Below are 20,740 nucleotides of genomic sequence, written 5' to 3'. Positions count from 1 at the left end.
CAATTATAGGTCTATTATAGAAAGCATTGCTGTGGGTTTAGGGATTGGATGTTACACGCAGACTCTCTGGCATCTGTTCTGTCTGGGAGTCCTGGGGTACGGGGATGTGTGAAGATAGATGCTCTGTTACCCGCAGGGAACTCTGGGCGTCTCTTACATGCAAGCGGGCTTATTAGAGTCAGAGTGGACTCCCGCACCGAGCGCAGCGTGCATCGGTCTCTGTGCGCGGTGTGATGTTTAAGTGCCATGTGCCGTGCCAGCTGTCTCCTCCCACTCCAGTCCTGACACCCTCCTGTTTTCCCTCTATTTGTCCTTCTCTCAGGAGACAAAATTCATTTGGGCATATTGGCGTTTTTCCATGTTCAAAGCCAGAAATTGACTCTAACGGTGATGCATTTGAAGAGAGAGAGAGGTTAGACCCTTAGCAATACCCACCACAGTTTTGTTCGATTATGGCCTTCGAGCAATAGGTGTTTGGAAAGAAAAAATCCCATAATAGTCAAGAGCTTGTTCAGTGGTAAGAAAGGCTTAAAGGCCTGGCGTTTAGGTGTAAACTGTATACTTTGCATTAAATATAATAAGTGATACTGCAATGCACCCTTAGATTTGAATCAAAATAAGCTTTCTTGGAAGACAGCATGCTATTACCAGGATCAAAAGAAGTCTAAGATGTTTTAAATGCAGACTATGTATGAAGATCACTAAAGGGCGATCTGAACAGATATCAATTACTTTTCTCCTCTATATCTGACCTGATATGAAATTCAAATTCAATTTTAAATTAAACCTCGACTCCACGTGAGCGAGTCCGCTTAGACTGAACGAATGGTTTGGTTTCTAGCTCATTCTTTTGACCCGATTACATTCAGTCTAAGAAAACAGAGTAAAGATCACATCTCGATCCATTTGAACACACACGGAGCACAAAATGTCCTCATGTCGCTCTCTCTCTATGTGTCTGTCTGCGGATGAGACGGCACGCCGAGGGCAGATTGGGTGAGAGATCTGGCCGTCTCTTTGACTTATAGTCGAGTATTAGTGAAGAGTTACGAACAGCCCAGATTCTCGGACATCAGTCCGACAGATGTGACCTCCTTACACACACTGGACAATTGAGGAACAAAACCAAGACAAAGTGAGAGAGACAGAGACACTAAATGCTTTCTACAAGAATTATAAGGGAACACTGCTGTACTTTGGGAAGTTTCTGACAAGATGGCAATCTGTGATATCTGTGTTTGTTCAAATCTAATGCCAGCACATCCATCATTTTTAATCTGTAGTAGTGAATAGTGAAGAAAACTATTTGGATTTCACTTTTGTTATTCTGTTGCTGACTTAATAATCATTTATAATTTACAATCAAACATATGAGATTTAAAGTAAAGAGGCACCGGTTCATCTTTTATCTCAAGTAATTCAAGGTAAAGTAAGTGAAATTTCAGATGCACATATCACTTTTCTCATCTAGTAAATCACTAAATATACTGTCACCTATACCTGACATAAATACGGTGGTATAGTCACACAGTCAAACAGATTTATAAAAATAAGATTTCAATTCACAAACTTTCCCACTGACAGGAGAAAGATTCCTTTAAACCGTATAACATATCTCATTTAATATAGCTGCATTTCTATTAGGAGGGAGTGGAGCACAAACTTTTGGCTTTATCTTTCAAAAAATATTTGGGTTATAGATTAATCATTTTTTTACACAATCAACACAAGCATCTCTGCTATAAATGAACACTTAAAGGGGACATTCCATGAAAATAAGCCTTTTTTTCGTGTTTTTTAAACCATGTTTAAGTGCAATAATCGGGTCCCCAGTGCTTCTACCAACCCAGAAAACATGAAAAATAGCAACCATGTAAATTTGTTTTGGTAAGGCTCTTTCTGCAAGCATGTGAACATATAGGTCATTCGGATTTCGCTCCCCCCATGACGTATTAAGGGGATCTTATTATAATGATACCGCCCCTTCATCTGCGCTATCCAACCATGAAGCGGCCTCACGAGTGCGAGAGTCAGAAAGAAAGAATGACTGACAGCACGATGCGTTTGTATTCCCTTAAACACAAACAGGAGCCTACAATCTTATAACTTGTAGTTTTAATGATCTTTCTAAAGGTTGAAGATGAGGATTAATTACCTTAGTGCAAGAGGGAGAGCGAGTGAGTGAGTGAGTGAGCGAACGAATGAGAGAGAGAGAGAGCAACGGGACGGTTCACTTTCATCAATACAAGTATGTTGTTTAATATGTTTCTCTGAAGTTTATATGAATGAACACGAGGATTAATGCACTGCACGAGACAGAGTGAGAGAACAACGTGTATTCACTATCATACACAATAAACATAAATATGTTGTTTAATGTTTCTCTCAAGTTTCAAATGAATACGAGGAGTTACAAGATAGACAGTAAGAGACTGACAGAAACGTGAATGTGTTCAATATGTGTACACAATAAACTTAAACATGTCTTTTGATCTGTTTCTCTAAAGTTTAAGCATTAAACGTGTTGTTTTATTACAGATCATTTAAATGTGCTCGAGTGGTTTGGTCAAAAAGTAAACTTCTGAGTGTTTGTGGACGTGTATTTTATTGTAATATGCTGAAAATCATTGTGCCTGTTTAACCCTTAAGAGTTCCTAGGGACATTTTGTGCCATTTTGATTTTGATTTTTAAACCATCTTGACTGTGATGATTGAATATTGCTCAAACTTGCCAAAGGTTAATCATTTTTGATACATTTTAGAATTTTGGTTTCAGTTTTTTAAATTAGCTTAAAATGGCTAAGCTACGCAAAAACCGACTAATGTGTTCCTAAGGACAAAAAATGCCCCATTGAAAACCATTATAACTACCATTTTTGACCCCCCATTTATCTTAACATAAACTAATACATACCTTAATGTCAATATATCATTTTGAACTACTGGCCTTGAAGTTTTAATTTTTATACTTGTCCACCAGGTGGCGCTACTTTTTACCATTTCATGCATTCATCAAAATGTCAAAATTTTTGCTGTTTTCTGCGGACCGCATAGCTGCTGAAAAGATAAACCTTTAATGTTGAAAATTGGTGTGTGTGTAAAAAAAGTGTGTCTGAGTGGTAAGGGGGTGGTGACGATGTCGGGGTGGAGTCGGTGTTGAGTGGGGCAGGGGGGCATATTCAACATATCCAAATTCTTCTCTCTTTGAAGGGCACATTCTGCATTATAAACTAATTCAGTAATAAAAACGATGAGAGGCAAGAACCGAAACAAAATCAATGTTAATTTTGGTTCTCGCTCATGTTGTTTATGCAAGTACACTGCTATAAGTATGAACAATATAGCAGAAGTAGTAAAAATGGCAAGGCATTACAGCACACATAAGGCTCCTGAAATAATCATGCACTTCAAGAGCGAGGATGACTCCTCATCTTCCTCCGAGGATTCTGAGCTCGACACGGAGGCCTCAGAGGTAGAAGTAGACCAGCTGAAGTCTAATTCATTAGAAGGATCTTCAGAAGACTTGTCAGAAGGTGAGAGCGGAGAGGAGATGGATGAAGTGGCGGCAGGATGGACGTCAAAAATTGAAAAATCTTCTGGTCTCCCACAAACATGGAGACGCTCCGCTACTTCCCAGCCGCCAGAGATTTGATCCCAGTGCTCACACACTATGCCACTGCCCGAATCAGTGCCCTGACTTCAAGCTTTTCATTGATGCTGATGCATGAAATCCTGCAGCATATTGGGGCCATGACAAACCTACATGGGAGACAGTCACAGACTGTAGAGATCTTGAGACAGAGAAACTGCAGGCTTGTGTGGGGCTGCTCATTCTGACCGGTGTTTACAGATAAAAATGAATCAGCCCTCAGTCTCTGGAGTGAGAAATCAGGAAAGGTCCCTATCCGGGCTACGATGTCCCACAAAAGTTTTCACGACATCAGCCGAACACTGTGGTTCGATTAATGTTAACATATTGGCAATTAAAGGGTTAAAATTTCCACAAATGTAATTAATATTTGACATGTATGTTTCAGGAAGAAGTAGTGTTAAAAGATTTAATAGTTTAAAGTGGAAAAAATTATTGATGTGTGATATTTTTAGAGCAGTTTTTGGGAAGGTGTCATTTTGGCCTTAGGATCATTTTGGCCTTAGGAAGTGTGAGTTTTGTATAAAATCTGACCCTGTTCAAAAAATAACAATGCATCAGAATCAATGTTGCTACCAATCTTTTACCCATCCTAGGGTCTAATAATAATTATAATAAATTGGTAGTTCAAATGTTTTTTTTGGGGAAAATATTTAGATTTTTGTTTTTTTCTGTTAAAAAAACATGGGTTAATTTAAACAAACTGGCATGTAAAGGGTTAAAATTTCTACAAATTTAATTAATATTTCATATGTATGTTTCAGGCAGAAGTAGTTCTAAAAGACTGAATCATTTAAAGTGGAAAAAAATATTGACGTATGATATTTTTAGAGCAATTTTTAGGAAGGTGTCATTTTGTGGCCTTAGGAACACTTAAGGAAGTTTTTTATAAAATCTGACCCTGTTCAAAAAATAACAATGCATGAAAATGAATGTTGCTACCCATCTTTGACCCATCTCAGGATGTAATAATAATAATAATCACATGGTGGTTCAAATGTGTTTTTTGGAAAATATTTAGTTTTTTTGTTTTTTCTGTTAAAAAAACATGGGCTAATGGAAACAAACAGGCATATAAAGGGTTAAAATTTTCACAAATTATATTAATATTTGATATGTATGTTTCAGGCAGAAGTAGTTCTAAAAGACTGCATCGTTAAAATGAAAAAAAATATTGACATATGATATTTTTAGAGCAGTTTTTGGGAAGGTGACATTTTGTGGCCTTAGGAACACTTAAGGAAGTTTTTTAAAGGAACTCTTGAGGGTTAAAGACCTTAAAGTCTTTATTTTTATTCTACAATGTTCCCCATCTGCTGATAAACATGTATTTAGTATGCATAAAACAGATTATTGATTTTTTTTAACTTGTTCAAATATATAATGCTGAACATCGCTTACTAAGAGCATCGAGGAAGATTCTCTCACGAAAGAAGTGTCTTGTTTACAGCGCGAGCGCTTGAGACTCTGCCCACCTGAGCAGCTCATTTGGATTTAAAGAGATACACACAAAAACGGTGTATTTTTGCTCAGACCCATAAAGTGCCTATTTTAACATGCCACAATAAATTACCTATATGGTATTTTGAGCTAAAACTTCACATATGAACTCTGGGGACACCAAAGATTTATTAAATATCTTAAAAACGTCTTGTGGAATGTCCCCTTTACTGAAAACACATCAAAACGTTTCACAAATTCACAGGAGATCTTCTGACAGTAAGAGATCTGCCCCGCTCATCCTTACCCTTCAAATTGCCCAAATTGAAAATGCGCCCAAATTTGCATAAACTCAGATATATTGCAAAAAAAGGTTTTTATGCTCAGGTGAGTTGTTGTTTTTTTTGGCAATTTGACAAAGAAATATTTCAAAACACTGCAGTTTTATCCCATTTACAGTTTTTTAAATATTATAATAGTTTCTTTTAAATATTTACTGTATGTATGGTTTGTTTGGGTATGGTATAGTTAGGTATTTTTGGCTGAAGGACAAGACAGAAAAGGTGTGGTCGACTTTAGATGGCATGACAATGACAAGTACCATAATACCACAAGAGAGCGATTCGGGAGTACGGCTATGCTGTATGAAGTCAAACGCACCTGTCGCCATGGATTATGGTCACAAGACAACAAAATTCTGCTTTAGTTGGTTAATGGACACGTCATTTTTTTTTTGGCTTTTTTTATTCAGGACAATGTGCAGTTACATTAAAAAGATGGCTGCACCAGATTTAGCATAAAGCTACTTTCCATCTCTAGTCCTACGTTATTTAAAAAATAACGATAAAGTTTAGTGAATTTTTTTATGGAAACACAGCTAATAAAATGCTATTATAATCACTCGTATATTAAATATTGAAACACTCGCTCATACAACAAAAAGTATTGATTCTTAAAACAGGGGAAATGGATCCTTTTCTGGATAGAACATTTAAGGATCCTGAGATTTCAATTGAATATCCTTATAATGTGTGTATGTAGTGCTCATGTGCTGATGAGATGATACATGAAATCTTGTCCTGTCTGATTTTTTCTCTATGATGTTTCAGCTGTGACAGTCAATGCAGAACATGTCTACAGAGAGAGATGTAAAAACATTTACTGTGACAGATAAAGCAAACATCTGAGGACAGATTATCCGGGTCAGCATGATTCGATAAATACCTAACCTGTCAAATGTCTTAAAATATCCACCAGAGCAATGTTTGTGGTAACCGTGGTATAAGAGAAATAATTGACTCCGGTCCTTTGAATTATTCAAGAATAACGCACACTTGCGGCGTAATGGCACTCAATTTCACCTCGTGCCGCATTACCACCTTGAGTGTGCATTATTTTCGAAAAATTCAAAGGACCTGAGTCAATTATTTCTTTCATATATAAGAGCATGTTTTCTTACTATTTGACTCTCTCTCTGTTAAATAGCTGTTTGTTCTTAACAAGACTAAAGAAAACATTAAACATCCACTGTTCTGATTGGCTATCACCTGTGCATTGGAAACTACATGCAGCATACTACTAAAGATTAAAACATTCATAAATTTAGGGTCACTTACTTATTCTTTATTATTGTTTGTACATATTTTAAAATAAAAGTAAATGAATCCAAACTATGGCATAAGACAAATGTTCAGTGTAGTCACCCGATGTCTTTATTAATGTTCTCTTGTTATTAAGTTTTCACCCGGAGATGATTTTTAAACTGACTTCACATCTATTCTGGACTCCTATTGACTACTTTCTGTCATTTAATAAAAGATTTACTTTAGGTTAATTTTAAAGGGCACATATTATGCAAAATCCACTTTTACACGGTGTTTGGACATAATATGTGTTGTCAGTATGTGAACACAACCACCCTACGATAAAGAAATCCACCCTCTCCTTGTTTTTTTATCATCATCAAACCAAATCCTATCAATGTGAGGTCACACCGCCAAAGCCCCACCCACTTACAGTCACTAGATACTATTGTCTCAGACTGCATCAATCAGATCTTCCCCAACTGAAAGCACTGTAAAGGATTCAGAAGCTGTAGCTCATTTGCATTTAAAGGTACAGACATTAAAACAGTGTTTTTTTGCTCCGACCCAAATAGGGACATTTTGGACATGACATGATAAATCATCTCTGGGGTATTTTTGAGCTGAAACTTCACAGACACATTCTAGGCACACCTGCGACTTGTATTATATCTTGTAAAAAGGCCATAATAAAACATTCGAGTGACCCTAAACTTTTAACCAGACTAAAACTTGTAACTGAGCAATTATTGTCATCTTCTTATAAATGAGAGAAAGTGGGAAAACAATCAATGTTTCATCTCAAACCGTACCCACCCGCTCTGTTCTTTAAGAGAGCACCCACAATGAATATGAACAATTAAATCAATTTGTACTCACACTCCAACAACTTCATCTGATGGTAATCATCATCATCATCATCGTTCACATTGAACGAAGATGCAATTGAATATCAATTTGTCACGGCAGATGACATCAGTTTAATATTTATGCAAATCAGGGCCGAACGGGCCGGTGTTAAGCTAATAGTTTCCATTTGAAAAACAAGAGTTGTGTTTTTGTAATGCTGTTTTTCTCGGTGTGTAATGATGTCCCAGGATGCTCTCTGTTTGCATGGTAACCAAATATAATTGCCTGATAATCATGCATCAATGGCCGCTCATTACACTGGTAAATTAGCACTGCTGGGTGAAGTATGCTCGCACCTCACGACACTTTTTCAAAAAGAAGCGTTTGTGAGATGGAGAACTGGTTAGCAGTTGCAGTCGCTGAGCTTTGCCCTTCACGCTGGCATTTTCAGATGGACTGTAATTACTCTGCTGGACCGTTTCGCGTGCCAGTAACACGAGAGGTCAATCCGGTTCCTAATTGTTAAATCGGGCAGCCGACGGCTAAAAGTGGTTAATGTTGGGTATTTGTATGATAAAATGTGACTACAGAGCCTTAAGTCTTAACTTTAACCTTCAAAGATTAAAACTGTGTTTTGGGTTTAAAATGAGTTACGCTTTATTTGCAGCATAATGTATTTTACATTTACATATTTGTTATGTTGCTTTACATGATCTGTTTAAAATATATGCATTATTTAACCTAAAAACTCTCGGTTATGCAAAACCAATATCATACTGTAATAATCACCACTGTATGTGCAGTAAACAAAACAGTACTTTACAGAAACACACACCTAACTTTCTTATTCAATTTTTGGTTATAATAAGGTTACTAGACAATCCACTACTCGCATTAGTGTCATGTTGATACATAAAATCATACTGCAGTATTCTTGAGTTATTATTGTGACTGCATGTTCATTCCTCTTGAGTTTGTCTAGTTTGTTATTTCTCATTATTTTTACTGTCTTTGACTGCTTGTGACTACAGATTTGCTGAGCACCATAGAGAAAATCATCTCTGCTGATCTCTCGTCTGGTGGTTCAAACCATCGCCAACGAAAAAACTCTGCCAGACTCAAACATCTACACCAGCCGCTGATGCTGCAGCAAACACTTAGACAATCTCACAGGTTATTTAACCAAACAAAAGAAAGCATAACTACTGAACATTCAATGAATTAATTGGATTTGCAATGAATACTAGCTTCCGACATTGATTAAAAATTCTCTAGATGTAGTGTGAGAGTCAATGTTGCTTCATTTAAATCTAAACTATGTTTGTATTGATGTTGGACGATGCGCCAGCCCAATTAATACTTCTGTGTTGATTTTATGGCATAGTCTATGCATAGACGCAAACCCTACGATGTACCCTACGGCATAGACTGATACGCACATCTCCAAAAATGTAACAACGGGTCTACCCGGACTGCAAGCACTGTGATTGGTCTGCTAGAAGCCCTCCCATCAGGTCAAAAAATATGTGTCGCATTGAGGAGATATATTTAACAACCCAAGCTACAATAAAGGTGCTGTCTATTTACCTCAGTCACTGCTGATGCTTATCCAACAACGCACACAATTTGCTTCCTATTGCATGTCGACGTATGAAGTATGGATGAAAACTGACGCATATCCTAGGTCGTAGAGCTATAAATCAAGCTTTACAGTACAATACAGTCCGACAACCAAAGACAGTAAAGTGCCATAAAGTCATACAACAGGTGTCAAGTGTACAAGCGATCACCAATAGCATAAATGTACCACAGTAACAGTAATAATGTCTAAAGTATTAATGATAAAAACTTGACACATATTTCACACATCCATTTCCTACTGATTGCTTTAATAGCAACATGGAAACTCTTCATCACACAGATTTCTTGCTAATTGATTTCGAGAATCATTCTCACAGTAAAAGTCTCAAGATCTCCTGCCGCTGTGATCAAGGGAATTAGAAATACACAATCACTTTAGTCTGGAAAGAAATAATTTGATTTGTGTCATCAAATGGAAAGTTCTCTACTGTATCTTTAACCCTAACATGATCAATTAACTAAACCAAAGATATTCAATATAACAAGATTGAGCACTCCTTTTACTATGCATAGGGGACAATGCAACGCTCAATATGGCCGCTCTGGTGACAGAAGTCCCGCCTTCCTGTTAAAAGAACCAATCATCAATCGATAAAGACTGATGATTCTCTGGGGGAGGAGCTCTGTACAGAGTCACTTAAGGCGCTTGATAACCTGTGTGCATGCTAAGTAACTCTAATGACCTTAAATAAAAAGTTTTTAGTGCAATCTGAGTTTAGGAAGCAAATGTTATGGTAGAGTTGATGTCAGGTTTAATTGTTGATCAGAAATATGTAGGGCTGCAACTAACGATTATTTTCATTGTGATTAATCTGCGATTATTTTTCGATTAATTCGACTTTTCATATGATGTGACAATTTTGCCACAGATTAATAAACTTATTTTAATCTTCAACTTCAGACCTTTATGAAAATTAACATTATTAATTATTAACAAATAAATAAGCCATTGACTGGCGCTGTAGGAAGAAACAGAGTGCTTGACTTTAACCTCCGAAGACCTGATGTGTCCTCATACGTGGACATCACTTTTTTTGCACCATAATACTTAATTGTGTGTACCTGGAACCTGTTGTACACAAACGTGGACAATTACACTGCTTCATGTTCAAAGAAAAATATGTGGTTATTATATTTATTTGTTCTTTACAACCCTAAATAGCTGTAAGAAATCTGAAAAAAAAGACAAACCAAAACTCGGGTCTTACTGTGCGTTCACACCAGATGCAGAAGAGGCAGCAAAAATTTGATACTCGCACGTACTTGGACGGTTCAACATTTTGAGATTATTCACTTCATTTGCGTGTGAAAGTCACTAGTCATTCGAGACATTCAACACATAAATTCTCGTGATGGGAGGGACTTATACATGTAGCTCAAAATGAGTGAACTTACCAGATTGTTCGACTCCTCACTAACTTTCTTCCAAACAAGATCCTTTTAATTCTTGTAAAAGACGAAGATGTCTCATGTAGTGATGATGATTGTCCTCCATTGTGGTTTTGTTTTTCTGACTCTGCTCGCTTTCTGTAATCACGTCACTGCTAGAGCAAGCTCCTGATTGGTTAACGTGGTGCAAAAGTTCAGATTTTTCAACTCGCTTACCGCGCCACAGGATGCTTATTTGCGTATTTGCATTGACTTAACATGCAAATCACTCGCACTTTCCGCCTCTCCAGCATCTGGTGTGAACGCACCATTAGGATGTTAATTATAAAGGCACAGCTCGCGCTATATGAATCGGACGCGTGTCCATGCTGTCCGACGGTGGTGCGGGTGCAAGTGACGTCACAGTCCAACTAATTCATGATGAATCTCGTTGACAACAAAGGTTATTATTGATTTTTATTGATTTTATCAATTAGTTGCTGCAGCCCTAGAATATGTTATTTAATTGTGATTTTATCATATGATTTTCTTTTGCACTGCAAAAAATGAACTTTTTAGTATTTAGACATATTTTTGTCTCGTTTTCAGTAGAAATATCTAAAAATTAAATTAAAAGCACCATGTATTTTCTTTATGAGCAAAATGACCTAAGAAAATAATTCTAATTTTAGACAAAAAATATACAATTTAAGTGAATGTGTGCTTAAAACAAGCAAAAAACTGCCAATGGGGTGAGACATTTTTTTTTTCTTGAATTAAGTGTTTAAGAAAAAAGTAAACTTGTTTTTAAAAAAAATTCTCACCTCATTGGCAGATTTTTTTTGCTTGGTTTCATGGACACATTCCCTTAAATTGTATAGATTTTGTCTAAAAACTAGATTTATTTTCTTAAGTAATTTTGCTCATCAAGAAAATTTATCTTGATTTAAGATTTTTTAGATATTTCTAATGAAAACAAGACAAACATACTAAGTAAGAAAGTCATTTTTTGCAGTGTGAATGTTCTTTCCCCATTCAAGTAGATATGACTTTAGTCTTGCATGACTAAAGTATACTAGTCAACATTTGAAGTGGATCATAAAAGTTAATCAAAGTTGTCCCAGACAAGAATGGGTATTGGGTACTGGTTTAAGACCACTTTTATGAAAGGTTTGATGCACTTGACTAGTGTAATTGCCCGGAGGTGTTACAAACATGGCCGCCTGGTGCAACTTCCTTATAGGGATGTTGACTAAACTTAAAAAAATGTTGGGTTGTTTTTAATCCAAGGCTTGGTTAATATTGGCTACAACATATGTTGGGTTATAAATAAACCTGGTTTGTTTCAACACATGGTTAAGTAATAACAACCCAGCATAGATTTATAACCTAACTTTTACAGTGATTATGATATTACAACATGAAAGAAATGTTGTTAATGTTTTAAAAATGTGTACAATACTCTTAACCTCCTACTGAATTACCTTTCACCGGTTACGTTTTTGTTTTACTTGATTTTAACCATCTTGGATGTTCTTTGTAAATGCTTTCTTGCTATAGCATCTTTAAAAGAAATACTCAGATTCATCACTGTCACTCAGTAATTATTCTGTTCAATTCACATTTTCTACCATGACAGCAACATTTCTTTTATTTTACATCAACGTCTCATCCAATCTTACAGTGGATATTACAGAGGCCTGGGAAATGTAACGCTTGAGAGCAGCATTGACAAAGTGAAGCTTAATGGTTCTGAAATGGCTCCGGCGTTTAGAGAAAGAACTGCGAGCGTTCGCACCGCAGTCATTATCGTACATCGGTCCTCACGTCTGCCATCATTACATTTTAAGGGACTAACAAGAGTCTCCCTGATAATCTACAGCCCATCTCCAGACGTACACATCGCCCAGTTTAAATGAATCAATACGGTTACGGGGAAGAAATTTGTGAGGAACTTTATTATATGGTCTTTGACACAAGACAGAGAAGTGGGACTGAAAACCACAGAGGGGGGGCATTGGGGTTAATGAGATATGGAAGTTATTTTGGCTAATCTCTTTGAGTCGGGGTTATGTAAAGGGGATTATGGGAAGGCACTTGTCTAGCAGGTAAAGCAAAGTAATTAAGAAGTGAGAGTAGCTTCAGAAAAGTCATTAGCAGTGTGCTATGAATATCTGCTCAGCTCCTCACGATCCACAGAGAATAAGAAGGTGCTAATATGTTAATGAGAAGATTTTATGTTACATTTCCTTAACAGGATGACGGGTTTCACAGTAAAAAAAAACTGATAAAACACATCAGTGCTTGACATCTGCCAATAACATCCAAAATGCTTCTTTATAAAAATGCTTTATTAATTTGCTCAATAATCTTTTCTGTAGAAACATCTGATAGCCAAAAATCTGCCTAACGTGTAAAGTGACCAATCACAGTTCTTCCTTTAACTGAAAGGCTCTTTGGGGAACCAAAAATGGTTCATCTATGGCATTGTTTCCCAACCCCAGTCCCCTCCCAGAATGTTTGAAATGTTTCTTTACAGTGTTGTAGTCGAGTCCTTCTTGAGTTTATTCCAATTACGTGCAAAAGTTTAAAACGCATCCGTGGATGGAAACAATAGTTATTGTTGTAGTCTAGTCTGAGTCAAGACCAAGACCAGAGATTGAGTGTCGAGTCCGAATAAAGACCAAGGCCAGATAAAACTGGATGTGGACTCGTTCTTGAATCGAACGCGACATTTGATCTCTGGTCTTGGTCTTGACTCAGACTGTTTCCATCCAAAGATGCATATTAAACATATGCGCATTATTGGAATATGGAATTAAACATTTGCAATTGAAGCATGTGTTTACATTCCAGAGAGCAAAATCATCACTTCCTGATAAATTGGCGCTAAATATCAGTAAGAAAAGCGTTTAACTGCATTTAACCATTTTCATGTATAATCATCTCAGAGCACGCAGACGAATACACCTGTTATCTGCTTTCAGATGTGGATTCCTGCTGTATGAGTTTAGTAAGACCAATGTAAGTCATGTATTACCGACCCATTGAGATAAAAGTCTTTACCACTTTATTTCACAACTTCCAAAACCACATTTTAGATGCTGTGCCATGACTTCTGTAAGCTGGGTATTCCAGTTATGCCATCCAACACGCAAAGTCACATGACTCTTTTGATGCCCATCTAGGGATATATTCCTTTAAAGTGTTTCCTCATAGCTAATGCGTATGTGTTCTTATCAGAAAGGAAATGTATCCAACTCAATTATGCGCATACGTTTTTTTATGCACATTTTGCCATTTCCATCCAGTGGATTTTTATCTTGAAAATGAGCATAAAAATAGTTGTATGGAAACATAGCTACTGTCTCCTTATATAAAACCCCTGATTCAACTCATCAGACTCACAAAATGCTTGAAATAGGCTTATTCGACTTTATGCGGCACCCTGCAGAACAACAAGTGTATGACATCAAAGTACTTTGACAGTGATTCAAAATCTCACGTCATCCAGCTTTTGGTTGTTTAGCGCTACATGAAGTCAAGCACACCTGGGGTTGCCAAATTTTGGTAATTTTCAAGGCTGGAAACTTTTCATGGGAATTAACATAAATATATGGGAATTAACAGGAATAGATAATTAACGGAATATACTGGGAATTAAAAATATGTAAGAGTTGCCTTTAGACGGTTTCAGCAGTAACAACATAAACAAACAGCTTTCATTGAAAACACGTAACTTCCTGTAAACTCAGCTAAGAATAAATAACAACAAAGTCCATTTAAAGTAGTTTATTTATATAACAAGCAAAATAAAGTAGATTACCTAGGAAACCAAAACATTTGTTATTTTCGACTATATATTTGTTTAAGAGTTCAGTTTAGCAACTAGTCAAACCGGAAGTAAAGTTCTGAGCAGACGCGTAATCCCGTCAGCGCATGTGCATCCGATGAATATTTCTATAACAGGGAACTTAATGTATTTAAAAAAATCTTGCAGCATAAATTTGTTTAAAACAACAAGATTTAATGCAATTTCAATTGAATTTTCATAAAAAATTCAATTTTTATTGAAATTTTATCAAATTTTTTAATTTGATAAAAAACTTTCAGAAATCTTTCATATTAAAATAGTTTCTGAAGGATTTTTGATCAAATAAATCCATGGCTTGATAAAGTATCGCTAAATTTCTATTACCTTGCATGCATGTCTGCTTATGACCAAACAAAATGTTGTTTTATTTTTGTATATGATATAGTTTATATAAATTTCCAAATAATTCAGTAAAGTTTCCGATTTGGAATATTTCCTAAATTCCCCATAAGTTCCCATGGAAAGTTTCCAGAAATTTACCGGAACCCTAAACACACCTAAAGTCTCCATAATAAACATACAAACAAGTTGATGAGTAAGGGTTAGAGACTCAAAACATTTTGGGAATGGGGGTTGCTAGGACTGGAGTTTGAATACACCGTTCAATGGCGTCATTGTGAAGAATGCTTTTGATCTTCTTTAATGTATTTCTAAGAGAGTATTGCACAAAAAATCTTAAAAGATTTTGTTCCCTGGCAAACCCACTGTTGCATTTGAGCAATCTGATTGGAGTTTCTGATTTCATCAGTTTTGTGTAAAATCCATCCGATGTCAGTAAAACCAAATGCTTGTGTGCTATGTGAGCCAGAAATGAACACTGGATGCATCAGATCTCTGACCTTTACATTATTGCAAGTCTTTGATACCTGCATGGAGATCCATGTTTGGCGTGCCAATACAGTACAAGCAGTATCCGTTCAGTTACTATAGTAAAATCACATTGTGAATACAACATTTTAGGAACTCACAAGTGGGTGGGTGAACATCTGAAGGGCTTTGTTCTACTAATGCTCATAAATCACAGAACGACAGAAAAATCAAAATTATTTGTAATTCAAGCTGTCACATCTTCTGAGATTTTCTTATTGTTTGATTTGCATTAACATTTATTCATTTTATCGCAGCATGTAACAAATGGAGAAATTACACAGAAGTAAACAATACTTCAAATAAGTGTGTACTGTAAGTTTTCTATGTGATTACACGTCACTTATCCACTTAGTAGAGAAATAAAGAAATCCAACAGACTTGCTTTGAATCCAAGGACCCGACAGATTTTCTCTGGTTAGAAAACCACATCTGGAGCAGAAACACCCAAGAAACAACACAGCAAAACAACTTAACAACAACCACATAAAAATCCTCTCAACCATCTGCAACATTCATTATAAAATCGACATGATATCCTCTTTGATCCGAGTATAGCCACAAAACCAACGGCGAGCGGATCGAGGGCTTCAGCTCGCCATATTCCTGTCCACAAGATCAATGCATCCGCCGTTCAGTTTAGGCATATTTTAATCTGGGGTTGGAAAATGCCCGTGTGCTAGGTATGAAAAATAAATTACAAAGCCAAGAAAACCCAAGGGCGAACTCGCTTTACTGCGGAGGGCAGAAATGAATGTTATTAATGATCTGTGTGATGATAAAGGTTTCATATAACAGCGATTTTAAGAAATGTCGTCAGTTTGAGAAAGTGACTGTAGGTAAATGTGCATGTGTAGACATTTGAAATTGTTAGCCAAACATGAACTTTCACTCATTCAGCCTTTAAGAGGAAATACAGTACCAACCCAATGTTTTCTTTACAGTAAAAGCTCATTTACAATGAATGCACTTTAAGATTCATGGCATACGCGTATCAATATTTCCTTCAGACCTGCGGCGTTTCATAAAATCCTTCAAAGTAAAAAGTGCAGCGAAATTCATAACTAACCCTCCATCATCCAATAATCTTTCTCTCCCTGTTGCCCTGCTCTCCACGTTCCCTGAACTCCCGGTCTCCAGCGGTAACTATTGCCATGGTAACCTTACAGACGATGGAAAGGTAAGTGGAGATGTCGAGCCGGAGGCTTTGGCCATAGTAAATACGGCAAAGAGAAACATCACCGATGCGTCGCAAACGTGACGCAATTAAAAACACGGACCTTTGTCTCTTCTTAATCACTGTCAGATAAATGGAAAAGGTTTGTGCTTCATTTAAAGGAAAGCAATTTGCACTGACTGAATCCTGGAGCCTTATTCTGATTTTTGACAAGAAAAATACCTCTATTCATTTTGCTCATGAATCATCCACTAAAGTGTTGGACAGCCAAAAAAAGACAAATCTGTGATTGGCATACAGAAAAAGAGCCATTTATCACTCGCCAGACACGATCACACATGATCATGAAAAAACAGACAGCAGTCGGAGTCAAGTGTAGCCTTTGCTTTCTGGCAAAGCATGATGGGAAGAGCGATCCCAACTCTAGTAGGATGAATTGCACTAAATGTCAAGAAACATCCAGATCATATTCACCCGAAAAGATATGGCTATTAAGAAAAAAACATGAGCTGCTATTGCATATACGCTATTGTAAATTATGTTAAACATAAGCAAAGGATATGAATCAATAACAAAGACATATATAAAGAGCTCAGATGCAAAACCCATCTGACATGTTTTCTTGTTCTCTTAAGGGATTTTTGTAAACAAACTGATATTTCTTAATTGGCCTGAGGTGGGAGTTAAGTAAAGAAAAAAAGCAAAACTATTTGATGGTGCCAAGAGCATTCGGTTAATATCATTATCTCATTTTTGACGGAGGTGGCATCTAGCGGCTTTTGCATCTGAGCTACCCATATGTGAAAGGTAAAAAAAGTGTGTTTGTAAGAGAATCACTCCAGAAATTGCCGTGTAGTTCTGTTTGTTTGTTTATTGTATTAATGCCATCTCAGTTTTTAACACACAAGGGGCCAAATTTACTAAACAGAGCAAATTAGCCTGAGAGCACAATTCCAAAAAAGTGCAGATGGGAGTTGTAATATCTGTGGGTTATTTACTAAAAGTGCAAAATAAATAACACAGATGCAAAAGCTGATTTCCATAATGGCTGACACAATCTACTCACGCTGCGTTCACACCAGCCACTTTTCGATGACTAGAATTTCATGCGCGAATGAAGCAAGTCAACTCAAAAGTAGACGCCAATTTGACGCCTCAAACGCGGCTGGTGTGAACCCAAAGTTAGAGCAGCACAAATTAATTTAGGGTCGCAAATAAGCAAAGCTGATGAGGTGCAGGTGATCTACTAATGCTGCGTTTACACCAACTGCGTTTCAGGCGTCAAAATCCTAGTTTGTCGCTTTAACAGTTTTAATGCATTCGCGGGTCTAGAAAGAAGTAGACGTGCAGACAAAGGAAGCAATTGACGCGCGTCAGAGGCAATATCTGCTTTTTGTGGGAGGGGCAAGTGCTATGCGGTTGTCTGTTTGCAAGATGACTGATGTTGATTGTGCATTCATAGAGAGAGTTACCGGTTTGTATTTGGTAAACTTACTATAGGGGGAAAATAAACGGCGCGGGTCGATAAACATCACGTGACTCAAAAGTGAAATGTGTATTACAACTTACCAAGTTGCCCAATGTCCTCACTGACACTCTTCCAAGTGAGGTCCTTTTTATTCCTGTCTCTATAGAAATAAGAACTTGTGTTGTATAGCTCCGGTTGACTGCTCACGGACAATATCAAGCATTCATTCATGTTGGGGCTGCCGCCACCGCAGCATGCAGGCTCCTGATTGGTTAACGCGGCACGAAATTCCGCCAAAGTTCAAAATTTTCAACTCAGGCGTCAGCGGCAAATTTGTGTAAACGCAAAATGCACAAAAGGCGCTCAATTCGCGCAAACTAGATGCCCGAATGAGGGGGAAACGCGTCTTCCGCGGTGCGCCAACCGCCTCATTCGCGCCGCGGGACCTCCAGTCGCACGTCAACGCGTCTTCACATTGACTTTAAATTGAAATCACTACCGTTTAACTCCTCTTCCGCGGCTGGTGTAAACGCAGCATAACACCTGATGTGCTTGAGTTCAGCATCACAGACATCACAACGGATAATGCGGTGTGTGAAATCCCAACTTACAAAGCCATACGACACTGAAAAGAATTGAAGGACAAAAAATGAAAGTCTACAAGAAGTTTTGAAACGTCTGGTATTATGTGATTTCTAGTAGTGACTCCTTTTTTATTTCCTCCAACAAATAAAATATAACATGGTTTGGCAAACAATATTTTTGAATAATATGTTCCTCTGGCATTTAAAAAATCCTCTTATGTGTTAAATAATCCTCTGCCTTGTACCACACGCTGTCTGATCTATGCGATGCCTCTTCTATCAGCAACAATTGCAGCCATTTAATGCGCAAAATGATTTTTAAGACATGCTTTTTCAATGTTAAATAATGGAGCAAAAAACAGTAATATCACACGCACAAAAATTAGTAAAGCATGTTGCATGAATCATTTAAACAATCTCCTCACATAATATTTGCATCTGAAAGGGAAACTCCTAGAAATGCATATGCAATAATAATGAGACCACACCTTTTCAGCGCTAATTATCCACTACGCGTCTTTAGTAAACCAAAATAATGGTTTGCTCTGGCGCAAGCTGTTAGTAAATCTGGCCCTATGTGTTTGTGTATTGATTGTTGTCATGCAGATCTGTGACAGGTGTGTGAAACGTTTAATCTGCCAAAATATGTAAATGTATTCTACTTTAGGGCATTTATTACGTTAGTTTGTCTTCAGGAGAAAATGATCCGCTACACAGCTCATCTCTTTCATGCTAATTAATCCACAAACCGAAAATACCAGCGAAACAATTCAGCGCTTTAATATTTATATTTGAATATTTTATTAAGGTAATGCAGATTATATGGGCGAAAAGAAAAATTACAAGAGCGCACCTGTTAAATCAAAGAGGGTGTCTGGTAATAATAATTGAGTCGTAGTTTTATAGATTGTTTACAGTACAGCCGAGTCTTCTTGAAATATTGCCTGTAAAGAAAGAGAGGGGGTTGGGACTCCATTATATTCTGTTGATCTGTGCAGCAATGAAGGTCTCAAATCGAAAAACTGTCAAGCGGTGTGCGATGAATAAAGCTTGTGAATAAGAAATGAGAAATTCACAAGCGGGAGAAGGTTGACAATCACTCACAGCTCTGAATGAATTAAACCTCTGTCCCTTCACTGCAACTCCATCACTGAATAATTATTACTCTCCAAACTTTCAAACTATTACTTTCTTTAAAGGAAACGATTATCTATAAGAGGAATTTTAATGATCTCTTCGAAATCTATCAAATAACTTCAGAAGAATATAGCAAAACATCATCTCTAGTGTTGTAATGATGTGTGTGGTTGAGGGTAAGTGAAAAACAGCGGTCAAATGTAAAAGAAGAAGAGAAAGTGTATAATGGAAATATTACTCGGCCTCGCATGCATTTACTCTCTGAAGGGCTCGCGCCACAAAGCATAATATTAATTTTTCCTATTGCGATGATTAGCTGTAAATCCCGTTAAATATTAATTTGCCTCTTAGATATTGCGCATAATATATACTCAGTGCGCTTTAACTATTCACCCATCGCATTAGAGAGGAGAGTTTATTAAAGGGGAAAGAAATCTATTGAGGTAAACCAATTAAAAACACAAGAGACCACAAGGGACCGGTTTACCCAGCTGATGTGTTTCTATCCTGCCATACTGGTTCTCTATAACAAACCGCCGTGGGACATTTACTAGCAAAATGAGACCATGGAGAATAGAGATTAATCTAATCTACACATATTATATTTAAAATAAATTATTTACCAGTACATTACTAAAAAAAAAAAACTTGAGCTTTCAGTATATTGCAACGTTTGCCCTTGAATTTGATTTATTATAGATAAAACCATTACATCAAAGCAGCTAATAATGTTTCTCATTGTATGTGTATTTATAATCAGTTGTGACTGTCAGCTTCATAGCTGCAATGCATCCTGGGATTCCTTTAATCACTCTCTAAAAATGTTTGGTTGTTTTAACCTAGCATTCAGGTGTTCTTGGGGAGCGTTTGTGAGTTTACACCAAAAATGAAGGCAAGACTATTAAACTTAATATACTGTCTTCTACCATGTGCGTAGCAACCATAGGGGACCGGAGAACACCTCCCACTTTTTCACACCGCCACTATCTCATCTATATTCTGTGATTTGTTACTTAGATTTGAGTGAACTAACATTCAGCCAATCACAAGTGAGCATATTAAGCCAATATTTCTCGTGCACATGCATTACATGTTTGCTGGAT

General features: G+C 37.0%; 1 protein-coding gene and 1 long non-coding RNA gene across 3 annotated transcripts in view; one reads left to right on the top strand and one right to left on the bottom strand.

Annotated features, from left to right (window-relative positions):
- The window catches only part of LOC129440778 (astrotactin-2), a 427,123-nt gene that overhangs the window by 299,175 nt on the left and 107,208 nt on the right, over positions 1 to 20,740 (bottom strand). The gene's annotated exons all lie outside the window — the stretch shown is intronic.
- Positions 1 to 20,740, top strand: part of LOC129440781 (uncharacterized) — a 46,330-nt gene that overhangs the window by 21,727 nt on the left and 3,863 nt on the right. Inside the window, exon 2 of the long non-coding RNA XR_008643251.2 lies at positions 8,553 to 8,694. This is a non-coding gene — a long non-coding RNA (uncharacterized lncRNA). The remainder of the gene's footprint in view (positions 1 to 8,552; positions 8,695 to 20,740) is intronic.

This window comes from Misgurnus anguillicaudatus, chromosome 22 (assembly GCF_027580225.2).
Source record: "Misgurnus anguillicaudatus chromosome 22, ASM2758022v2, whole genome shotgun sequence".
Classification (NCBI taxonomy): Eukaryota; Metazoa; Chordata; class Actinopteri; order Cypriniformes; family Cobitidae; genus Misgurnus; species Misgurnus anguillicaudatus.
This window is presented reverse-complemented; position numbering and strand designations above follow the sequence as displayed.